Source organism: Leopardus geoffroyi, chromosome C3 (genome assembly GCF_018350155.1).
Source record: "Leopardus geoffroyi isolate Oge1 chromosome C3, O.geoffroyi_Oge1_pat1.0, whole genome shotgun sequence".
Lineage (NCBI taxonomy): Eukaryota > Metazoa > Chordata > Mammalia > Carnivora > Felidae > Leopardus > Leopardus geoffroyi.
This window is the reverse complement of record NC_059338.1, coordinates 83,399,216-83,424,629: the sequence shown is the minus strand read 5'-3', so window position 1 is coordinate 83,424,629 and position 25,414 is coordinate 83,399,216. Positions and strand designations below refer to the sequence as shown.

The window sequence follows — 25,414 nt, the reverse complement described above, 5'->3', positions numbered from 1 at the left end:
GCAGGCTCCAGCCCAGTGCAGGGCTCCATTTCACTACCATGAGATTATGATCTGAGCTGAAATCAAGAGCTGGTTGCTTCGTGGACTGAGCCACCCACGTGCCCTTCTGGTTCCCTCTTTAGACCATGAACGACTTGAGGCAGAAACTGAGCCTAACTCATCTTCTGTTCCCAGGTGCAGCACTATCATTTAGCAGGTATTTGATTTATGAAAGTTTATGTTGCCTTCCATGTCCAGGGTACCAAAGAAACAAGGACACGTAGGGCTCTGCCTTCGAGGAGCTTACCGTCTAGATGAGAAGGCAGAGAAGTGGTGCCTAAATGCCCATCACACAGCATGAGATTCCTACCCTGAATGGGAGATGGAATTATATTTTCTGTACTAGTCTTGCCTTTTAAAAACATCAGGACACAGCACCGAAGACCCAACATGCATTTGGGAGGGACTTTTGCATTATGTAGCCAGGCCAACTCTCCTCTCCCCATGTCTGACATTCCTGGTTTCATCCCTGGCTTTTCCATTCATCCTCTGCTCTGTTATCCTTCCTACTCTGGGCTCAAACTTGCCACCTGGGTTCTCAGCTATCTTATCTCCCTTTGGTGTCTCTTGTTGTCTTGATGAAAATCTTGATGAAAATGCTTCAACTTTGTGACAGCCCATTAGCTGAATCAGACCCTACTCCCTGGTTCTCCTTATTCCTTCCCTTCACTACCTCCAGAGGATGTGGCTTCAGATGTACACTACCCCCTAATGCCCCTTCCAGAATAAGTGTCTTCTCAAAAATAGAGTCTGGGGCAGGGGCTCTTAACCTCTGGGTGGCATGGATGACCTCGTCAAACTAGTGAAGCCCAGGACCACTCCTCCAAGGAAACTAGTTATATTGAGATGCAGTTACCAGTCAGGAGATCTATCTATCTATCTGTCCATTCATTATCTATCTATCCATCCATCCATCCATCCATCCATTATCTATCTATCTATCCATCTATCTATCCATTATCTATCTATCTATCCATCCATCCATTATTTATGTATCCATCCATCCACCCATCCATCGTCTATCTGTCTATCTATCTATCTATCTATCTATCTATCTATCTATCTATCTCACTGTATTCATTATCTGTTGCTGAGCAATGAAGTTAACATATTAAAACAACAACGTCTATTATCTCACAGTTTCTGTGGGTCAGGGATCTGAGCATGGCTTAGCTTGGGTTTTCTGGCTCAGGGTCTCTCCTGAGCTGCAGTGTGGGTGTTGGCCAGGGTTGCAGTCTCTTAAGATTGTCTGGGATTGAAACTGCTTTCTAAGCTCACTCACACAGTTGTTGGCAGGATTTTGTTTTTCATGGGAGGTTGAACCGAGGGCCTTAGTTCCTCACTGTTTGTTGGCCAGGGGCTACCCTTAATTCCTCTCCATAGAGCAGCTCACACATGGCAACTGGCTTCATCAGAGTAAGTGAGAGGGAACACAAGTGAGACAGAAGTCACTATCTTCATAGTCTCATCTTGTATGTGATATCCTTCACTCTTGCCATACTCTATTCATTAGAAGTGGGTCACTAGGTTCAGCCCCCATTCACAGGAGGGGATTATCCAGGGTATGAATACCAGGAGGTGTGGTCAGTAAGGATCCTCTAGGGGCATGCGTACACAGGTATTGCAGGTGCTTATTGATGAAGGCATTAAGTAAGATCTAAGAGGTCCAATAACTAATGTAACTTTGAAGTAGACATAAGTACCTGCAAAGGCTGACACATGATATGAAATTATCTGTGATTCTTGCTGGTGATAAAAATCACAGATCTTATTAATATTGGGGCTTGTTGCCTACATTCACAGGGGATAAAAATGCTGAATTTCAGTTAGAGGTGAGGGAAAGTAAGTGCATTTTTTGCTGCATCCAAATACACAGACTCCCAGCAATCTGTCTTCTGATCCTTGTAAAGAGTCCATGGACTGAAGTTAAGATCCCCTGCTCAAGAGGCAGAAGACAGACAGATGACGTATTGATTGACCACAGATGATGTGGACCACCTACTCGAAGTAATTAAGCCTCCTTGGGGCTAAAAGATGTTCCAAGAGGGTTTACAAGGTGACCAGAAGTTAGTGGGGGTCACTATGGGTCCAGGTTCTGGTTCTTAACCTTACATATTTGTAAAATAATTTTTTGGTATATATTCTAAGGTGATCAGGATTTAAAATTAGGCATATGAGCAAGATTCATAAGAGGCTAATGTATAATACATGTTTTACTCAATCACTAGTTCATTTAACCACTCGCATGGTCTTCCACTCTTTCAGCACACATTGTTGAGCACAACACTTACTGACCGCTACTGTTGGCCAGGCACAGAGATACATGTTAGGGCCCATGGTATCCAACATGTAATTTATGACCAGGAGTTCATGGTTGTTCACAGTGGTCTTTGACTTTCCTTTCACACAGATGTGTGTGTGACCTTGACTGTATGGAGAACCATTCTCTTTTCCAACTGTTCCTGCACTAGCCTACCTCCACACAGAAATTTCCACAGTCTCAGAAGAACTGGAGAGGAAGCTTCTTCCCTAGCTTACTCCTTCCCATGAAAGAATGGCTTTTCTGACCGGTGAGGCTGGGACCAGGGCCTCTACCTGGCACTGACATGCTATTTAATCTTTCTCTGTCTCTTTTTTTTAAAGTTTATTTATTTTGAGAGAGAGAGAGAGTAGGGGATGGGCAGGGAGAGAGGAGAGACAGAGAGAGAGAGAATCCCAAGCAGGCTCTGCACTGTCAGAGCAGACCTCGATGTGAGGCTCAAACTCATGAACCTTGAGACCACAACCCAAGCCAAACCTAAGAGTCAGATGCTTGACCAACTGAGCCACTCAGGCACCCAATTCTCTCTAGGGTCACACATGTTCTCTCAGCTCATACCTTTGCTATAAGTCAGGCCGCTGGAGCAGACCTTATCCTGAGTCAGGGTAAAAGAGGGATAGGAGGGCTGAGGAAGAGAGCGAGGGAAGACAGGAGGAAGGCCTGAAGTTTCATGGCTGCAATGCAGTGAGTAAGCCCCTTGGAAGAAGAAGGAACAGGAAGCATATTTTGGACTCAGTTCTAAGCCATGTTTTCTAATCCGCATTTATCACCATAATGCATATAGTCCATCCCTACCTAACTCCCAGGTCTGTGGCTCAGCTGGAGGGGAGAGGGGTGTAATTATCACCAAACATTTTATCTCCTCCTGTGGCCATACCCAAGGTGACACACAGTTCACCATGCCCTAGCCACAGCTCATACTTACTTCTCCTATTCAAGAATGTCACTGCTTGTTTTTAATAGAGGTTTTACTTTTAAAGTTTATTTATTTTGAGAGAGAGAGAGAGAGAGAGAGTAAGCACACATGAACAGGGGAGGGGCAGAGAGAGAATAGAGTGAGAATCCCAAGCAGGCTCCATACTCTCAGTAAAGATCTGCCTGATGTGGGGCTCAATCCCACAAACCATGAGATCATGACCTGAGCCAAAATCAAGAGCCAGATACTCAACCTACTGAGCCCCCCAGACACCCCCAGAATGTTATTATTAAGGTCATAATTCATTTCAATAGGTCTTCATTCAACAAATATGTATTAGACACCTATGACGTGCCAAGCAATGATCAAGACGCTAGAGAAGGCGGCAAGCATAAGACAGAGTGCCTGCTCTCCTGTTGCTTATATTCTGGAGGACAGAGACATGTAATAAAAAGTACACCAAGATATGGACAAGATCCTGGAAGTGCTTCACAAGTAAATGGCAGCAGACTGGAGAGAGAATGACCAGGGATACTCATGTTTGACATGGTGGCCAGGGAAGGCCACTCTCTGTGAAGATAGCATTAGACTGAGGCCTGCAGGGAGGAGCGGGGCAGGTGATGTTTGGCTAGAGAACACTTCAGGCAGAGAGAACTGCCTGGGCTCTTAGGCTCGGCATGTCTGAAGAAAGAAAGAAATTTGTATATTTTTACCTGTGTTCAAAGAAATACACGTGTAATATAATCAGTTGTATGTACCAGCGGTATGAATGAATGCATATCTACCAAAGTAAGAGTTCTTTCTGGGCATACGCCATACTTATTTTGTCTACTGCAATTTGGGAAAACTAATCACTCACCTGAGAACTTGGAGTGATTCTAGAGACTCAAATACCTACCAGCCTCTGTGCCCATCTTTCTAGAACAGGTCTGGATAATTCCGGTCTTGGTCTATTTATTCTAGACTCTACACACCCCTTCTCTATGTTGAATGATTTTATCTTCAGATGAATATACCTTAGACTTTTAAGCAATCCATTCATCTGACTGTTCCTTCATGCACTTTCATCCAAGGAGATTTCTGATTTCTTTAAAGCTCTAGGTCTTTCCTTTGTCCGTGGGAAATGCTCAACCCTCAAAGATCTCTGAAATATTATAAATATTCACCATTAGGCATTAAAATTCTCTTTGCTGGTTGTTGGTAAGTTTCTATCCGGGGAGCCAGGTGTGCTAGCATTTCTTCCTCTCTGTCCCTGCCTGTCACTGCCACTGGGTCAAACCACACTCCATCCAGCCGGCAGATCTTTCTGTCTCCCTCTCCTCTAGGTTCCCTTTGGCACCAAATGCAAATTGAAGAGCCCAGAAAGAGGACCTAAAGAGGGGGCTTCCTGGTGGGCATGAGTGAGTCACCGGCAGAATCACCGCTCCTTCTCCCCATGTGATGAGTCACGAGTGGCTGGTCACCCGGACAGAGAATGTGTCAGTCTCTCTCTTCCCTCTGCCCTCCACGTGGGCCCATCAGAGACATTTGACCCAACTCTATGAGAAACTTCAACCAATGAGGAGGGTAGGAAAACCCTGCTTTCTAGAAGGTTGAGCTGCAGCTTAAATGTTGTGACAGAGACTCTAGATAGGTTTGTCCTCCTGGCCAGCAACCACCGAAGCCACGTCCTGGTGACTCAGGACCACTTCCTCCACAGATACAGATGCTCTATTTTTTCATCTGAATGTGGTCTCATCCTTATGGTGTCATTTCATTTGCCAGGAGCAACTCAGAACAAATGAGGGCTACTTCCTGCAAGGCCAAGAGTAATAGCAGCTTCTGTGAATTAGGTACCCACTCTCCGAAGCACTTGGCGGCCTTGATCTTTTACTTCTTCCACTTTCTAACATCATGCTGTGCTCTAGACCATGAAGCCAACACACAGGGAGCTTCAACAATCTCCAGGTTCTCATGGTAGGAAAGGGGAAAGCGGAGGTTAGAAGCAAGTGGCCATATAATTCATCATCCAAATCAGGGTACTTTTGAGAGTAAAAGGGAGAGATTATTAGGACTTTTGCTAGGCAGCAGATGTAAGGGTCGAATGTTCCAGAAACTCAGAATATATGGATGCTTGGATTTGAACCAGTCTTTTTAGCTCCAAAACTCTGCTCTTCCCCCACTCATCCTAACGATTCCCAGGAAGGTAACAGGAGGGATTGGAGTCTAGCTCCCCCACTCCCTTTGTCACCTTGTCACTCCCTGAATCTTCCCCCTCTCTTCCCATCCCGGGATATCAGGAGGAAGTCCAAACCTCTGTGCTTTGAAGAAGCCCTGTGGGTGATTCTGATGTGTTGCCAGGTGGAAGGCTCCTGAGTTCAATGCTATGGTTTTGGGGAACACAAAGTCACTCTTGCTCACTCTTGTATCTTAGTAGCTGATGCATAGAGAGGCAGTAGGTGCTTAATAAATGTGCAGTGAATGAATGAATCATCGAGTGAATGGAATTCTGTACAGAGACAAGCAGGGATGAGAGTCCCCGTGCGTCGGTGGGGATAGCCAGCCTAGAAAGAGAAATGAAAAAGAGGTAAACAGCAGGCGCATCTCCCAGGCGAGGCTTCAGTTTCACCTTTAACGCGGAGCCACCGAATGTTCCGAGCAGGAGACTGACACTCTCCGCTTTGCATTTTGGAAAGAACACTCCCACAGTTGTTTTCTAGGTTCGGCCTGCGGGAAACTGGACACTGAAGGTATTTAAAACATGTTTTCAAAGGGCTACTGAGTGCCCAGCATGATATGACCTTTTACATATTTGAGAATTCTCCAAGCTGGGCACGCACCGCCCCTGTTCAGCGTCAACCTCGGGACACGCCCTCTCTGGCAACCAGTCACCCCCGTGGGGCATCTGGGAGTCACTCTTGCAGGGGAATCGGTGCTCCCAGCGTGTTCGCTAGCTTCCCCCACAGTACCAGGAGCTCCTTCCTGTTGGAGGGCTTGGACACCGTGTGTCACAGCTCTTCAGCTGGGGAGAGGGTACCTGAGGGGATCGCAGACGTGGCTGTTAACTTTTCTCCAGAGCGGTGCTGTGGTTGTTATTTGCTCCACCAGAGCAGCCCAGGGGACCTTGCTGGTTGCAGCCCTGTGTCCTGGGGCTTCCCACAGAGCTTTGCCCTGTCTGGTCTGCAGGCTGCGAGGCTGGGTGAGATGAAAAGACATCGTTCACACTTAATGGTGACTGGAACGCTCTCTCTATAAAACCAGTTGATGTGGAGACCAATTCATAAGTACTTCACAGTCCAACGAGGGATGGCAGATCCCTGGTATTGACCCTTTAATTGGCTCCCCACCAGGGACAGATTTCTTCTGAGACAGTTCGCAGACCTGGGGCGGAGGTGGCCAGGCCCAGCGCTCACCGGTTTGGGCCTCACCTCCTCTCCCTTGCTGAATTCTGACTCACGCCGAATTCTGACTCCCCCTTTCCACAAGTATTTACGCACCATGTCAGGCCTTTCCCCAGGCTGTTCACAGAGATATTGTAATTTAATCCTCAGGCTTTGTCAGCATTCACTGACAGTCTTCTGCTTGTGTCTCTCGGGCCAGAATGAGCTAAGCACGACCCTTGCTATAAGGTGGGCTGGGGACTCCTGAGACGCGCTTCCCGGCTCCCTTGTTGGAGGCAGCAATGGGGAAGAGGGAGGGAAGGGGCGTTACAGTAGTCAGCTGGCATTGTTTGGTCCACCGCTACCACTGTGGTCCCCATTATGCAGAGTGGGAAACTGAGTCACACGGAGAGAAGTAACTTGCTCAAGATCACTGAGTGAGATGGGACGGGGACCTGGTTAAAATCCCAGGCTGACAACGCCCAAGTCTATGCTGGTAATGACCAGTTCTCCCGTGGAGACCCTCCCAGGGAGAGGGAGAAGTAGGTGGTCCCGTGGTATGTGAAGAGACAGACGGTCACCTATCTCAGGGAGAGGATGGTACCGAGGACGGGTCCAGGACTCTGCCTGAAATGGACATATTGGAGGATCACCCAGAAATATAAATAATACTATCAAGTTTTTAGGGGACTTTGCCTATTGGTTCCAATTCTAATAACAAACATGTATTATCATCTTCCTTTAAAATGAGATAATGGAGGCTCGCAGAGGTTATATGATTTGCCCAGAGTCCCAGCTGGACACAAACTGGGTCTGTGTGGCTTCAAAGTCCAAGCGATGATTGTGTTTTCTCCGCACTGCCTTCTTCCAAGGAAAAGCCAGAACAGGAGGCACTGGCTGGCTTCTGTGAATCGCATGTTGTTGGAATTCCTGTCCTTCCTCGACCCAGATTTGTAAACAGAGGCTTCCGAAGCCAAAGTACACAGGGGCAGATGCGAAGAAGCAATCCAACCGGGAGAAAGTCACATGTGTCCCGGTGGTGCAAGGCCTGAAGCCTGTGTCCCCAAGGACTCCTGCTGAGTCCCCGTTGGGGCTGCCCCGGGCCTGGGGGTCTGCAGACGGCTGGAGCCTGGGCGGTCCGGCCGGAGGGCGCGGCCAGTGGACAGAGCTTCCTTTGCCTCTTCTGGGCTCTTCGCTGAGTCCTTTTAAAGGGAAGCGGGAGCAGGGAATAAGAAAAGGTATTTGTCAACTGGAACTTTAATAACAGCTGCCATTTACTCACTCATTCAAAACAACTGCTGGTGCCCCTGCCAGGTGATAAGTTCTGTCCTAAGCACTGAGGAGGCAGCAGCAGGGAATCCCTTGCCCTCAAGGGAGAATCCCTTGCCCTCAAGGAGTTTACAGTGTAGTGAGACAGACAATTGGGAAGATGCGTGTACATGTATAATGGGTGCTATACAAAGAAGGGGTGCCTAGTAAAGGGATAAAGACTAAAGAGGCCGGGGACACCTGTTTTTAGCAAAGAAGGTAAGAGAAGACTGGGCTCAGTGACACAGTGAGCAGAGGTCTGAACAAAGCAAAGCAGAAGGCCGGGCAGATAGCTGGGGCTTGGATGGTCTTGGCCGAGAGGCAGCAAGTTCAAATGCCCTGACGAAGGAGCGTGGTGCCTGTCTGGGGCAAGCGGAGAGCCTGATGAGTGGGGAGGGTCGGGAGACCAAAGCAGATCCTTGAACCCCACTCTGGACCTCCACAATCAGAATTCTGAGCCCTCCAGGTGTTTCTGATGCCCGCTAAAGTCTGTGAAACCCAGTTCTAGGGCAGAGATGAGCAAACACTTTCTCTAAAGGCAGATAGTAAATATTTTAGGCTTTGCAGATCAGATGGTCCTTGTTGCAAACACCCGCCTCTGCTGGGTAGTCTGCAAGCCGCCAGAGACGACACAGAAATGAGTGGGTGTTGTTGAGTTCCAGTAAAACTTATTTTATTTGTTTGCCAACGTCTGCTCTAGGAGACTGGTTTGGTCAGTTGTTGCTGTGTAACAAATCATCCTAATACTCAGTGACTTCAAATCACAACCGTGTTTTGCTGCTCTGATATCGGTAGCTTCACTGATTGAGTCTAGGCTTGTCAGAGCAATGTGGGGTGGGGAACACACACTCTGTCTCTAGGGAAAAGAACTGTAGTCTCGTGGCAGAGGGCATGGATGAGGCCAAAAAGAGGGATGAAGAATTGGGACCAATAACTCCATTTGTGATGGGGATTAAATAAGGCAACATCTGCTAAGTGCCCAGGAGTATCTAGGCATATGGTCAGTGCCTTGTAAATGCTGGCTACTATTATCACGATTATTAGTGTTATTAATAATTATCCCTTCTTTGATACACATCAGGGCTGGCAATTGGATGAAGTCCATTCTTTGGGAAGGCTGTTATGGATATCCTCAGTGATGGGTGTTCCTTACCATTAGCGTTTATGACAAGGGGTGTAGGGACTCGTCCGTGTGAGCAGCTTGCGCTTGGCAATGTAGTTTGCTCTCGGTGCTGGGAGGCTATTTGTTTAGAGGAGGCACTAAGCCTGGCTTGTCACTTCCTCATCAGGTGCTGCTCAAAAACAGATAAGTCAGGGGCGCCTGGGTGGCACAGTCGGTTAAGCGTCCGACTTCAGCCAGGTCACGATCTCGCGGTCCGTGGGTTCGAGCCCCGCGTCGGGCTCTGGGCTGATGGCTCAGAGCCTGGAGCCTGTTTCCGATTCTGTGTCTCCCTCTCTCTCTGCCCCTCCCCCGTTCATGCTCTGTCTCTCTCTGTCCCAAAAATAAATAAACGTTGAAAAAAAAAACAAAAAAAACAAAAAAAAAAAAACAAAAAAAAAACCAGATAAGTCATTCCCAATAGCCCGGGCACAGTGGGAATTAAGAACTCACACTCTGGTTTGAAAGAAGAAATGGGTTGCTTGATTGGAGCTCAAATAACTGGGTGTTCTCAATGAACAAGAGTATGTTTGGGGCACATCTGAGGGGGAAGAGGCAAACAAGGAAGTAGCAAACTGGTCTTGGAGATTCACTCTATTAAGTAATGGCTAACGTGCAACGTGTCCTGGCTCAACACAACTTTGGTCCGACTCCTTCACCAGCAGCTCCCACTTGGTCTCTGCAGACCATGTGCACTGAGATCACTTGGGGGCCTTAGCAACACAGACACATCTATGGGGCCTAACCCTTAGTGATCCTGATTTGGGAGGGGAAGAGGGAACACTTTTGTTTTAAAAGCCTTCTGGTGTTCATGATGAGCAGTCCGGCGAGGGTGGCACTGGTCTCCCATTTGTGCATCACATGTATTTACACCGTTGCACAGAAGCCAGGGTTCCCACTCACACCTGATGGGAACTGGAGAGTTCTGGATTCTCAGCTCTTAAGGAGCAAAAGCTACGTCTTATTCATCCTCATAGCCCGGGCAAGGTCCTTGGAGAGGCGTGATGTTACGTCTAGCATTTACAGGGCTTTCACTTTACAGGACAGGAGACAGAGGCCCAAGAAGGCTAAGTGACTCTCCCAGGGGTGTGCCAGTGCTGCGTCCCTGACTCTGTGCCCCCTGCCCCTCGGGGTCTGGCCCTTCCAAGCTTCTTCTTGGGAAGGGAACTCCCATGTATGAAACATCTCTAACATGTCAGGCCTTGTGCTAGGTGTTTTAAACATGTTATTTCATTTTCTTCTTTAAGAAATAAAACTTGTTAAATTAGCATTATTAGCTCCACTTTATAGACCAGAAAATCTGCTGAAAGTCACACAGCTAATGAGTGAAGGAAGTCGAGCCAAATCAAGGTTTATTTGGTGGACATAGCGATTGGAAGGGTGCAGGAGGAGGCTTATGGGGTCCTGACAGTGCTCTGATTCTTGATCTGGATACAGCTCACTTGGAAGAGGGGCTTCAGGGTGTTAAAATGCATCACTGTATGCTTGAGCTTAGTGCATTCCTCAACGACAAGGTGGGAAAACCAATCCAGGTATGTCTGGGTTGCAAACTCATGCCATTTTGTTATGTCCTGCTGCCTCCTACAATGGGAGCTCAGCTCCTGTCCAATCAACACATGGGGGTGTTTCCATGCGAAGACACAGAGTGTGTAAAAGCAGGGCCTCAGTTAAAAATCAGGTCCTTTGGGGCGCCTGGGTGGCGCAGTCGGTTAAGCGTCCGACTTCAGCCAGGTCACGATCTCGTGGTCCGTGAGTTCGAGCCCCGCGTCAGGCTCTGGGCTGATGGCTCAGAGCCTGGAGCCTGTTTCCGATTCTGTGTCTCCCTCTCTCTCTGCCCCTCCCCCGTTCATGCTCTGTCTCTCTCTGTCCCAAAAATAAATAAACGTTGAAAAAAAAAAAATTAAAAAAAAAAAAATCAGGTCCTTTTCTTCCTTGGCCAGTATTTTTTCTTCTACTTCCACTGCCTCTGTGGAGGTCCCAGCAGGTGCCTAAACGCGACTTCCTGGGATTACTGTTACAGGGCGAATGTGTGCTCTCAGAGCTCCCTTTACACAAGACTGAGAAACTTCCCATATCATTGACATGTACATCCCTAGGCCCCCAATTCCGGCGTCTTCTTTAAATTAAAAAAACACCCAACAACCAGCTTTATCTATGCATAACTGTCATATAATGAGCTTATTATATTTAAAGTATACAGTTAGATGGATTTATACTTGTGAGACATTAGGTATAGTGCCTGGCACATGACAGGTGTTCATTTCATGATGGCAATTACTATCAGAACAGTGGGAATCATAACTGTCATCACACAGAGGTATTGGGAGGATCAATGGGAGGTGTCACAGAGCCTGGCCACTGAGCAGGCATTGAGTAAGTGGTCATGCCTCCCACGGCAACTTCACCAACCACCTGCTCCAACAAGAATGGGAGGTCTAAGATGACACTCAGAAGGTAGGACCCGGGAATGGCACTCACAGATGGCAGGTAGGTCGCTGAGTCATGGTGAGGAGCAGAGAAGGAAGAGATGAGTTGGTGCCCTGGGAGGGAGGCTGCTGGGCACTTGGTAGAGTAGGGTTTGGACAGAGGAGGTCAGGGCTTTGATGGGGATGAAGGGGGAAAATATTCTGAGATGTAGGGAGGACAAGTGTGTGCGTGCTGGTGTGTGTGAATGTGTGTGCATGTGCGTGTAAAATAAAGCTCAATTCAGCATGTATTATGATGCTCTTGTGGTGTGTCCATCCTTGTGCTAGATGCCCGGAGGAAGGCAGAGGGAAGCATCGTCAGTGGAGAACTGACCCACAACCACACAGTCCCTTCTCAGCGCTCTGTATATGAGCATTTCCAAAGCACTTTGCCATTGTCTTGTTGCATCTTCCAGAGTCCCAAGGTTTGGTTATTAGCATCTCCATTTTTACATATAAGGAAATAGAGGTTTGGCAATACAAAAGGCAGGATGAGCAATAATTTGGTGGCCAGGCAATATGAAGACCAGAGCTCAGGCAGGACAGGTTTTGGCTGCCGTGCCAGTCCAGCCCCCTTAATGAGGTCCAAAGAGGAGAGATGCCTCCTTCAAGGTCAGGATAGAGGCAGAGGGTGGACTGGAGCCCAGATCTCTTGACTCCGAGTACCCTGCTTTTTGGTCATCTCACCCACCATTCAAAACACGTCCAGGATGCTGCCTCATTTGGAAGCCTCCCCAACCCATCCGTAGCCCAGAAAAGTTAAGCATTTCTGTTAACATTGAAGCATCCCCCAAGGTCGTATTGTTATTCTTATTACACTCTGTTCCCATGTATTTCCTTTTCCAACGAAGCAATGAGGGTAGGGATGGTCTTCTGTCAATGCGTCCCAATATCTTCCATGGTGCTCAGGAATTGGGGTGCTTAACAAATATTGTCTAGTGGATGATTCAATGAATTCATGAGTGAACAGACTAGGTCAGACAGATCTCATGGAAGGATAGGAATTTGGGTTTGGCTTTGAAGTACTGCTCAGAGTTAGAGGGGCAGAGAAGAGAGCAAGGATGTTCCCAATGGAGACTACTCAAGGAACAAAGACCTGAGGCAAGATGGGAGTCCTCACGTCAGTGACCTAGAAGAAGGCCAGGCTGCGGTAGTTTCCAGTTTAGGGAGCAGTTTGATACAAGGCTGAAGTTGGAAGCAGAAAGCCACGATGTAGCCCCTGCGGGTCCCAGATTTCTCAGAAGACACTGAACTATTCCTCTTGTATTTGGGGCTGCTGCTCCTTAAGGCTTCCTCTTTGACCTGGAACTTGCTGTGCTGATTCATGCCTCAGTCACTGCCAGTCGGGATTTTTCTCCAAAGTACTATTCTAGAAACCCCCACTACCCCCAAGGCAGACACTTCAGCTGTCATTAGATGCTTATTAAGGGAGTGAGTCAGGGTGGTGGCTTAAGACACAATTTCCATCCTGCTTCCATGCCCCCTTCCTCTCATACCCCTGCCACGCTATTTCAAGCACTCAAACTCACAAGCTTTGTGGGGAGTGGAAAGAACATGAGGTCTGAGCTTCCAGACTTCTTGACAAATCTGTTCTGCAGTTCATTTGCTAGGTGAACTTGGATACAGTGCTTATACACTCTGGGCTTCCGTTTCCTCAACATAATGCGAGGCTGTTGTAAGGACTGAATGGGGTCAAGCATAAAGGGCTCTGCATAGGATTGGGGGTACAGCGGGTATGCAGGAAGTACCAACCGTGCCTGTGGTTTGAGGCTCATATGCTCTGATTCTCCCCACTTCAGGATAGAGATGACAGAGCCATTTTGATGTGGGTCTCCAACAGGATCCTGGGAAATCATTCCCTCTTTCCTTCCTGGTTGCCAGGTATGGACCATCCCTGCAAAATTCCTTTCTGTGGTTCTCCGGGGTGGGAGGGACTCAGCTCAACTGCTCTGGAAACAGGAACCATTCACAGCTTCCTGGTCAGCTGCCAGACCCCATACCACAAGGCCACAAGAGCTGGTTTCTGCTTGGTGGATTTCACTGAGTTGTCTGTCCTGACACAGAGACTCGGGTCTTTCTTCGTATCAACTCTGTGCTGACATGAACAGGCACCACAGCAAGGACCTTTTACCCAAATGCCCTACTCAGAGTTGATGAGGCTGTTTGTGGAATTTGCTTGTTTCCTGACATCTAGATGGGCTGTTGGCCTCTGCTGAAGGACTCATCCATCTAGCAGCCCTTGACTCTTGTGCGGAGTTCCTACTCTCCCTTCTCCCCACCCCCCCCAGGTCCTCATTCTAGCAGTCCCCTTGGGCACAACCATGCACTAGCATTTTCCTGCCTCTTGTACATCCAGCTCGCTCCCAGCAACACTTAGAGTCTGTTCTCCTTTTGCCCGTACCCTGTGTCCACAGCACTCGAAGGTGTCCTGTTTGGGACCTCATCAGCCCAGCGATTCTCTGTTAGACTTGAACTTCTTGTTGTTAAGAGTTAATGGCATACATATGCCATCCTTCTTCCTAGGCAAAAAGAACCACTCTCACTCCCAAAAAATTAGCTCTAAGGGAGGGAGCTGAGGCACTGAAGTGAGAGTCATAAAACCACTCATGGGTTTTGTAATCTTGGGCAAATCACTTCACTTCTTTGAGCCACAAGCATCCATATTTGAAAGGGTGGGACTGATGCTAATTGCCTCGTGTCCCTCCTCCCTCCACTCCCCATTCACTGTGAGAATCAAATGAGATAATGTCTGTGAAAGTGCTCTGTAAACCAGAAGCTATTATTATGAGGAGCCGACCCATTATTATTAAGAACTGGTTTTCCTGGTCCTCCCAGCTCTCCCTCCCTCTTCATTCCCTGCACTGGCTTAAGGCTGAAGCTTTGCAGAGGGATACCTTTGGGGCCAGAAATTAGAAAAATTCTGCTCTGCTTACCAAGAGAGTCTTCTGAATTGCTATGATTTGAGCTTATGGAATCAAAGAAGAAGGATACAGGGTTCTGACACCAGAATCTTTCTTGGCTTCGCTTTTCAATTTTCTCTTTTCTTTCTTTCTTTCTTTCTTTCTTTCTTTCTTTCTTTCTTTCTTTCTTTCTTCCTTTCTTCCTTTCAGTGGGCCTCATGCCCAGTGCAGGGGGGCTCCAACTCATGACCAAGGTATCAAGACCTGAGCTGAGATCAAGCATTTGACACTTAACAACTAAACCATGCAGGCACCCCTTGGCTTGGCTTTTTAATATCTTAGGGGCAGCTACCATGTCAAGCTCCACCCAGTATCTGGAAAGAGAACCCAATTCATCCGGGTGTCCTGGGGCTGCTTCCAGTGTGGGTGGACTTGGCAGGTGTGGCTTCTGATTTTCGTGGCTCTGTCCACTCTCTGTGTCCCATTGCCATTCTCTTGTTGGGGCTACCACCATGTCCTGGAGGCCTCCGCCTCCAGGCTTGCTCCCCCTTAGTCCACTCATGTGCCCAGTGACCTCTCTGAATGCCAATCTCTTCATATTACTTGTTGGCTTAAACCCTGCACTATGGGTCCACATAGCCCTCAAGGTAAAGTCCCATTGTTCTACCAGGGCTCCTGCTGAATTTTCTGGACTCACCATGACCTCTCACCCTCTCCTTCTTAACTCCTAAGTAATTCTGCTCACCCAGGACCTTGTCCTCTGTTACCACCTCCTCTTTCTGTAGGGCTCAGCTTTCTGTAGATGCCACCAGTTTATGAAGCTTACCCTGACTCCCCTGTAAGGTGCTCCCATCACATCTTGCTTTTCTCCTCTGTTATGGACTTTTCACCCTTAATTATCATCATGTATTAGGATCTGTCTCCTGCCAGAATCTGGAAGCTCCGTTAGGCCAGCCACCACCATGTTCTTGCTCAATCATAGCCATGGCACCTAGTCTAGGGCCCAACAATGAATGAATGGGTGAATGGAATGTGTGAGTCAGTCAGTGTTCCACACTTTGTCTCTGGGAGCTGGGGTGCCCAAAGGTCTTGGGTAAACTTCGGTGGGCTCATTTTAGAGAAGAACTAATATGTTCTGAAGCAAAGTCTGAAAACTTTGATGTGTTTCTTCTAGACCTTTCTTTCAGCAGGTGCTCAACATTTATTGAGCATAATCTGTGCTGGGCTCTGTGCTGAGCATTTTACAGGAGTTGGTTCCTTTGATGTTCATGAGCATGCTCAGAAGTGGATGCAGTTATTATCCTGCCTGTGGTTCAGAGTGGTTGAGTCACTAGCCCAAGGTCACACAGCCAGCAAATGAAAGAATATTCTTGAGCCCAAGTCTGGTTTCCTCTAAACTCATGCTTTTCATCACTATACCTGGATGTAAGTGTTTTGTTATCCGAAAGACCTGGGTCTGAATTTCCAGAACTTACCAGCTGTGTGAACTGAGGTAAGTTAGTGTATCTCCTTGGACCCTATCCCTTAGTAGTGTTCTATGAATTAAACGAGGTGATGTTTGTAAAGTGCTTGCTTTTCAGTAGGCTCCCACGTTGAGCTTCCTACCTGGTGGGGAACTTAACCATTTCTTGAGGCAGGTTAATTAACACATCCTTTGACAGTTGAGTCCGTGGGAAAGTACTTTTGCACATTCGGCAGAAGTCTGCCATCCTTCGGTCATACCAGCTCAGGACCATCGGAGGCAGTTCTGTTCCAATGCTACAGGCTTCTCCCCAGCCACTGAGGGCATCTGTCCTGTCCCTATTCCTGCTTCTAGAGCCTCACTTCTCTGGGGAGGACAATTTCAGTCAGTCCCTCCACACCTTTCTCATGGAACAAGGCTTGAAGTCTCATCATTCACCCAACTGCTAGTCTAGAACAAGCCCCACTGCTTCTGCACCTCCTTAGGTAAAGGCTGAGACAAAGACACTGCAGTGAGGATACTTCCGACAGCATTGATTGCATTTGTGAGAAATTTGGAGAAGAGGATTAAGAGGTTCAAACTTCCAGTTACAAAATAAATAAGTCATGAAAAGTATAGCATACAGAGTATAGTCAGTAATACTGTAATAACATCGTAGGGTGACAATGAGAGGACCACATAATATACAGAGTTGCCCCATCGCTATGTTGCACACCTGAAACTGATATAACATTGTATGTCACCTCTACCTCAATAATAAAAAATGTTGAAAACATCTTAATGTAACCACTTAAATATTCAACGATAGGGGATTAAATGGTAGGGATACAGCATGTCCGTAGTCCATATGAACAAACACTAAGTGGCCACAAAGAACAGCTAGAGGAACAAACATTTATTGATGCGGGAAAGTGGTTACGGTGTCTGGACAAATGTAAAAAGTAAATGTAGAATGCAATGCACGATCCCCAATTTTGAACAACAGTATTCATCTCTGTATGAAAGAAAATCTGAAAGTATTTAAAAGGGTAAAAGTGCTTATCTCTGGGTCATGAGGTTATGGGGGATTTTCTTCTTGTTCTAAATTTTCTATTGAGGGAGGAAGTATAGCTTAGTGGTTATGAAAATGGACTTCAGAATCAGGCCAACCTGGCGTTGGTCTATTTTCTGCCACTCGAGAGCTTTGTCACCTTGGTTTCATAATTTGTAAAGTAAGGAGACTAACAGTGCCTCGTCTTATTATTGCTGAGGACATGATGAGACTGGTTTTGTTTCTGGAATGTTTAATGGATGCCAGCGCTCTGCTAAGCAATTGACTTGCATATTCTCTATCATGATCTCCGCTCTACAAATGAGGAAACTATGTCCAGGGAGACTAGGAACCTGTCTTCGGTCCTACATGAAAGGGGGCGATGACTTTCCCCATTCTCAGCACCTGAACCCCTTCAAGGGTGCTGAAGTTCAAATCTGTCCTGCCATCCACATCTCCCTGCTGACTCATTCTGGACCCACTCTGACTAAAATCCCCAGACATTTTCATACTGGTCGTGTCTCCATCCTCTACTTGTGCTTTATTGCTCTCTCTCTTTTTTGTTTTTGGACTTGAGTGAACTTATTATGGAGCTGACAGGTGGATGAGAAGCCTGAGCATTCAAATCAAACCATTAACTATGAGGAAGTCCAAGAATAAGCCTTGTAATTTGGTAGTGAGAAGTTGCTGATCACACCTACACACACTGGAGAGCCCAAGGGGGAGTAAAATGCATGAGCTTTGCATTTTCCTTTTCAACTCAGCCGGAAAGAGCAACCTCTCCTGATGTGAGAGTGTAAGTGGAGAGGCCAGGACGGGTCTAGGGAGGTGTCATTGGCAGAGCTCCCCGGACACAGTGGTCATTGGAACTGAGTGTGAGACACACCTTTAAAAGCGGGAGCTTGGGTGCCTGGCAGATTTGAGTTGTGACTCCTGCTTTGTCACTCATGGGCTGTGTGGCCCTGAGCACGTGATTAAGCCCTCTGAACTTCATTTTCTCATCCTCAAAATGTAGCCAGTGGTGCTTATTTTGTGGACGTTGCAAGAGGATCAATGTGAGATCATGCAAGTGAAAGGCTCCACTGGTTCTGCGACCAATTTTAGTGGTGGTACCTCTTCTCTGGAAACCTTCCGTTCCCCACTGACTCATCAGTAAATGTGGAAGGATGGGAGAATCTGAGTCCCCAGAGGCTCCATGATTGGAACGGGGAAATCACACAGCACAGCTTCTTAGTGCTGCTGAGGAAGAAAGAGAGCTCTTGAGGCCAGAGTGGTCCAAACACACCCTTTATCCTCATTTTGACACAATTATTTTATCTTTTAAATTTTATAATCAATGTGTGTTTGTGGTGAAAAAAAAAAAAGAATCAAACTATTCAGAAGCATATAGAGAACATAGTAAACATTCCTTTTAATTGCCGTGCAATCCCGTTCACGTCTCCAGAGATGACCACTGTGAAAAGTGTGTGTGCACCTTTCTAGATGTTTTTATTTTATTTTTTTTTTAACTAGAGATCTGAAACATACTCAAACACAGACTTCCTCGCCCATGCTACGAATGTTTTGTGACTTGAACGTTCATGAAGCTTTCGTGAGGAAAATAAAAGGTTGGCTCAGGAGGACAGAAGGATGGGCTCCTCCATGTTTGTTGTTCCCTCTAGCTTTGCTGCCCAGGGTGGATGTTGAGGAGCCTAGATGCTTAATTGGTTTGGAAATGGCTGGGGAGCCTCTTGACCCTTCTATAGTTCCACATGGCCCAAGCTTCTAGCTGCAGATCTTGGGCTGCTGCTTTGGAGGACCAACCATCTCCTGAAGGACTCGGCCCCTTTGGCCAGAATGATCCTTCCTCTTCCAAGAGGAAACAAGACAGGCCTAGGCGGAAATATGTGTCTGGATGACCAATTGCATGAGTCAAAGGTACTTGTGGAGATGACCAACATTATTTTAGCACATATGCCATCCCCAGAGGAGGAAGGACAGCTGCTTCCGCTTTTCTTGTTTTCTTTTGAGAGGAGATGAAAGTCCTTCAGAGATGGTACTGGACCCCACACAGGGCAATGGCTTCTATTTAGGGGGTAACGTTGGTACCCATGCTCTTCATGGCTGCTCAGTTGTATACACTGTTCTTAATTGGGGTCAGTCGAAACACTCTGGGAATGTTGGAGTACAACAAAGGTTACATGGATTCCCGTTTTATAGCTTCTTCCCCAGCCCCACTCTCCCAAGCCATTTGCTGTGCAATGTGATTGTCACTAAAGGCAGGGCACCAAGCCTTAGACTTGGTGGGCACCTCGCTGCTACTGCTACACTGATTTGCTCCCACTGTCTGTATTCTGATGACCTTAAATGTATTCATTTGCTCATCAGCCAAAATGTTTTCAGGTGATACTACTTGCTAGGCTCTGTGCTACGTACTGTACGTCGTGTGGGCACAAAAGAGGAAGTGACCAGTTGTCTGTAGACCTGCAGCAGGGCCAGGCTTTCAGCATGGTAGGTATTTGAAGAGACTTTCAAGTGAGGAATAGAATGTACCAGGCAAATGTGGTAGAAGGGCATTTCATAGAGGGGAAGCAGTGTTGACCAACATGGGTGATACGGGACCAGGGGGCAAGTTTGTTGGGGGTGAAAGTCATGGCCCAGATGAACTGACCAGTACAAGTTGTCTTCCATAGACAAAAATCCCAAACATCATTAGAGAAGGATCTCTTTTCACTCTGTCAAACTTGAGTTGCTTTGAGCGCTGATTGACTCAGCAACGATTTACTAAACAGCTACTATTTGCTCTGCACTGTGCTGCATGCTAGGGATGTAATGCTGACAATTTTCTTTTGGCAATTTTCCTAAAGGCCCAGTAAACAGTGTTAAAGTTTAACTTGGAAGTGATCGTTACTATCTTCAGCCCATGACAAAGCATCTTTCTACTTCAGGGGCATCTACGGTGAGGCTGGCATTATTCTTTAAGCTCTGGACAGAGCAAGGGAGAATTTGACACACTTCTTTCACTGTCTTCTCGGAATACTAATCTAGATATGAACGTGACTCATTGTTTTATCTATTGACAATATGTCAGTGTGACCACACCCTGTCTTGTGATGGATAGCTTATGAATGCCTTTATAGAAGTCATAATCGTGGCTTTGAATGCCACCACTTGAAAGCTGTCAGCCCTTTTGTGCCATGAGGAGACAAGAAGTTTTATCAGACTGCTGGAGAAGAACAAGGTGGTCGATGTCCAAACTATTACATTCTCATGCCTCGTAAATAAGACGCCTGTGTCACAGTCAGCCCGCAATCAGAACAGCAATGAGATCTGCCCTGACGTCAGTGTCTTGCCCTTAACCCCCTCCCACCTTCACGTCCTCCTCCCTAGCTCCAGAGATTAAAAGGCAATAAGCTGAATTCTGAACACCCTACCTTTAGTCTCACGCACCTCGGCTGAGTGGTCTCTCACCCACCTGTCAGTCTTCCAAAAAGACACACTTGCCCTCATTCTAGAATCTTCTTTGAATAGCCCTTTCACGTGTCACTTCAAGTGTCTTCTTGGTCGACAAAACTGCAAACCCAGACGGGCAATCAGGAATTAAGGGCAATGGTGGTTTGGGATTATTTCAGCTAATTGCTGTCCTATGTGAGAGATTGCATCATCTGTGACAGCTGGCCTGAGTAATCATCGCTTTCAGCAGCAAGTTTTCCCCTTTGGTGCAGGAGGGACTTTCAAGACTATTTTGACCAGTGTATCCTACAGAGCAGTAAATCCGAAAAGGGATTGCAGATATTTTGTTGTGTTTTTTGGTGAGAATTAAATAGGAAAAAGCCACCAAATTTCTAGTTTAGAGTAAATGTTTGGTTTAGTTTAGGTGTTCTTATTTTCTAGAACCTGTGTATCCCTGATCCTCACACACAGTGTTTGGCACTCAACTCCATTATTCTCCACTGTTGATGGCACATCCCCTGTGACGCCTTTCTTTTTTCTCTCCTGAATTTGGAGGTAGAGAGGGAGTGACGTGATTTGTATATGGTAACTCAGAATGCTGCACCAACTGTTAGTTCTTTGCTGGCTGGGACACTGAGCTTTGGAGCATGCTGCGAGGTCTAAGTGGGCTTTCTGGGTATGCTGGGTTATGTCTTCATTTATACTAGAGTGGCAAGGATTGCTACCTTGAGTAAGTCAAGTGGGAGGAGTCTCTGGGCAGGGGACAGAATAGGGAATCAGATGTCCATGTATATGTCTCTTAGAGTTCTTTGGAAATACCGTGATTATAGCAGGTCCCCCCCCCCACCCCTGCCTTAAACTGCCAAGTACAAACCCAGAAAAGGAGGAAGTTAATTCACATTCTTGCTTTCTTCTACAGGCAAAAAAAAAAAAAAAAAAAAAAAAAAAAAATCACCAGCCTTTTCCCAAGGGCTCATTTTCCATCTCTGCTTGGCTCATCAGAGTATATTGTGAGCCAGTACAAAGACCTTGAGGGAGGAATGCTGTCCAGAGCTCACCTTTTTTTATCCCCACCTTCCTTTATGTGAAATTGGGCCACCTCCCTGCTAACCCCAGCCTGGGCTCTGCCTCTGCTCCCATGACGGATATGTTTCGAGTAGATGCAGCATGCTGGGCCACACAGGGAAGCTGCAGGGGGTGTCCAAGTTCACATGTCCTGCATTCCAGGCGAATGTTTTTGACATTGAGCAATGGAATGACTCTGCCAGGTTTAGGTCTGTCCGATTGGAATGCAACCGAAAAGGAAAGTCCCGGAGTGATTCAAATCCTCACCTCCCCACAACCCCTGCCTGTTGTTTTTTTTTTTTTTTTATTCTTTTTTAATTCTCCAATGACAAACTCAGCCCAGCACTCCTACTGACCCTCAGCACTTGTTGGTGCTGATAAGTGCAACTTCCCAACAGATAGGACTACAAATCATAATATTTCGTTGAGTCATGTGTACGCTGAGGCTCTTTCCCAAACATTGCATCAGACTCATAATGGGCAGCTCCCAGGACTCTGCTGGATGACACTGAATGTCCAGGAAAAGCTCAGTCCATTTCTCGAAAAAATGTACTCTCACTCTCTCCATCTGCCTGGTTGTAATATCCTGTTCTTGAGAAAGCTGAACCCCTGGAGGGAGCAAAGGCACAACCGGTTTTGCAGATAAGTTTGAAAAATAGGACTATTGGCCTTTCCCACCCACTCTGGTCTCTTAGCAACAGGACAGCTGATGGGATCCACTAGGGAAAAAAACACAGAACATGTGGGGGAGCCTGTCTGAATTCTTGCCTGCAGTCTGATTTATTTAAACCTTCCTGCATTCTTAGGAATGAAGACCCAGGAGTCACGTCATGGGAGCATTCTCCTGCCCTTCTTGTGACCTCTGCGAATGAGCAGATAGGGGAAAATCTCAGAGTGAGGTGGACATTCTTCCTCTGTTAGAATCTGCCTTATCTGAGACAGCCATTTCCTTCGATTTGGGGAGTAACTGCTTGAAAACTTGGGAACATTTATAGAGAGCTGGGGTGAGGTGGAAAGAGCATAGAACTGGGTGTCTGAGTCCCTTGGTTCTAATGGAGACTGTCTCCCCTTCCCCGTGGGACCCCAGGCATGAAGCCCCTGGTGCATTCACCTCCACCCCGTTTGGCTTTCTCATCTGCAAAGAAGGGAGCTGAATTAAATGTTCTCTAAGGTATCTTTCAGCACTGAGTCGATGGTGTGTGTGTGTGTGTGTGTGTGTGTGTGTGTGTGCTTGCGTGTTGTGTCTGTGTGCATTCACAGAAAATTTATATTATGTCATGTATCCATCTGATTCTCTCTCTTGAACTTTTGAGTCATTCCATCATAGAACACGAATTTTGAGGCCAGGACTGTGTTCTTAACTGCTCTCCTTTACTATTGGGATGTGTACACAGAGATGCTCTGTGGTTGGTATTCTATGTTACATCTGGCGGTCTTTATGCCTACATCTATTGATCTGTGGGTATAGAATTGGGGAGATGCAGAGTACTAAGGCTTTAATACTCAGCGAGATCTGGGTTCACATTCTTTCTCTGCCTCTTACTAGTTACGTGGCATCAGGAATCTCAACCGTGAAGTGGAAATAATGAAGGCTATGTGATCAGGTTGCTCTGAGAATTAGGCAAAATAATGTGTGTAAGACAGCTGACAGTCTAAAACCCCTGCTACATAGTAAGTGCTCAATGAAAAGGGGAGCAGAGTCAAGATATGGATTGATGATAGGTTCTCTGATGAGAGGGACTTGCCTTATATCATGACTTCAGGTTGCTGGAACTTCTCAGTGGGGCTCTGCATCTAGGAGGAGCACTAAATCGTAGCTAAGATAACCAGTGGAATGTGGCTCTGGTTGGCTGTTGCTTACGCAACTTGAATGGTCTTCAATCATTTTCAAAATGCAAACAATTGCATTTTAGAGCACTTTTTCTTTCTTTGGACAGATGTTCTGAAGTTGTTTCTCTATTCCTGTCTCTGTCTCTTTCCTTTTGTAGAGGAATTAGTGCATAGCAGTTACCGGGCCAGGTGTCTTACATTCATTATTTCAACTATCCTTACAGCAACTCTCTCCAAGAGGTTTTGTCAGTCTCATTTCACAGCAGAAGATCTTGAGGTTCAGAAAGTAAGTCATCCAAGACCATTGTTAAGACCTCAGCGGTTAAGTGACAGAACAAGAATTTGAAGTCCCGTTCCCCTGACTGTTAAAGTGGGAGGGGACCTGGGAGAGAGATCAATTCATCTTTTGTCTTGACTGTTGAGCCCACTTCTTTGGGGGGAGAAAAGCCACCTGCTCCATCTACTCCCTCATTAGTGCTAGGGGACTCTGAACACTTACTGTGTTCCTGGCTCTGCTAAGTCCATTGTACATGATCCTGTTTGGTGCCATTAACAACCCTACAGGGTAGATGCTAATTATTAGACCCACGCAACAGAGGAGGTCGTTATTGAGGTGAGGTACTCTGGCTCTAGAGTAAACTCTTCTCACAAGATAATCTACTAATTTTATCAGGGTTAACAAGGGCACATGGTCTCTATTACTCTTGGGAACGTTATCTGTAACTTTACTTCTGCTTCTTTTTGGTGGTATCCATCACTAGTTTCTCCTTGTCCCCAAGAACAACAGTGGACATTGAAGGCATGGAAGCTATTGAACAATAGGCCAGTAGAGTTTCAACACTGCAAGGCGTCTTCAGTCTTCAGGCATCAAATCGTCCAGTAGTTTTATAACAACGGGACATGACCTGTTCAGTGGGTTGTAAAAACAACTTACTAGCACGTGATCAGTATTCCAGAAGTGAAATGAGTAGAATAGAAAATATAGAGTATGTTGCACTCAGGGTGAGATGGTATCGAGAAAGTTGCCTCAGTTACCTCTGTGCGTGTGGGTTCTGGGTCACTATGTAAAATGCATTTCTTACTGATGGCCATCTTTGTCCAAATTTGAAAAGCATTGGTTTCATTAAGTGATTTTCAGATTCCACGGCATCCATGGAAGCTTCAGATACCTTAGGGGAAATTGGAATGGAGAAGCTGAGTAGGGAGAACTTTGGGAATGTTCCCTCTTCCGATGAAAGGAGTCCCATGTTTATCTGGTTCTCATGTTGGATTTTCATAGGATATTTCATCTTTTTTAAAAAAGACTCTCCTATGGGGTGCCTGGGTGGCTCAGTTGGTGAAGTATCTGACTTCTGCCCAGGTCATGATCTCCCAGTTCTTGGGTTCGAGCTCTGTGTTGGGCTCCTTGCTGACAGCTTGGAGCCTGCTTCAGGTTTGGTGTCTCCCTCTCTCTCTGCCCCTGCCCCGCCCATGCTTTGTCTCTCTCAAAAATAAATAAAACATTTTTTAAAAATTTGTTAAAAAAGACCCTACGGAAAAGAAAAGAACTGAAGAGCCACTGATTTACCTCATTGGATTTGTGTTGTATTGAGTATCAATTCACTCTTGCGTGACTTCATATGGTAACCAAGGGGCAGCCGTTTGCCCAGTACTGTGATGGTTGCCATAAAATATACAGCAATGTTGGCAAATGTGACCATCGCTATCCTTAAATGGTTGTTATAACTAACCTGATAGCAACCTGCTGTTTATATCAGACACGGCAAGGAAATAGCTGAAGATGTTGTTCAGAATTTGGAAATTTCCTTAAAAAGATATAGAGAGTTGTTACAAGAAGGGAAATGGAAGGATCAAAGGTGGCTGTAGCAATGGAGATAAAGGAAATATGAAGGATTGTACTTTGGTTCAGACCAACAGCATAAATGTAAGTGCAGTATGAATTTGCTTGACAATGTTCGTGAATCAATGTCTGAGGTTGTTACCTGACTTCTCACTCTGTAAGTCAACAGTGTGGCGCAGGCCAAAACCCAAAGTAAGCCTGACTACGTGCAACGCATTCATGGCCATGGAGTACAGAGTACCTGTGTGAGTGGAGACTGCAAAAATGGCCAAAGCCCTTTGCAGCTTTT

General features: G+C 46.5%; 1 long non-coding RNA gene across 15 annotated transcripts in view; it reads left to right on the top strand.

The window, feature by feature from the left end:
- The window catches only part of LOC123585459, a 371,435-nt gene that overhangs the window by 298,821 nt on the left and 47,200 nt on the right, over positions 1-25,414 (top strand). Inside the window, exon 17 of one of the 15 annotated variants that reach the window (XR_006706190.1) lies at positions 19,341-19,448. The exons of the other annotated variants lie outside the window; for them this stretch is intronic. This is a non-coding gene — a long non-coding RNA (uncharacterized LOC123585459). The remainder of the gene's footprint in view (positions 1-19,340; positions 19,449-25,414) is intronic. 15 annotated transcript variants of the gene reach the window in all.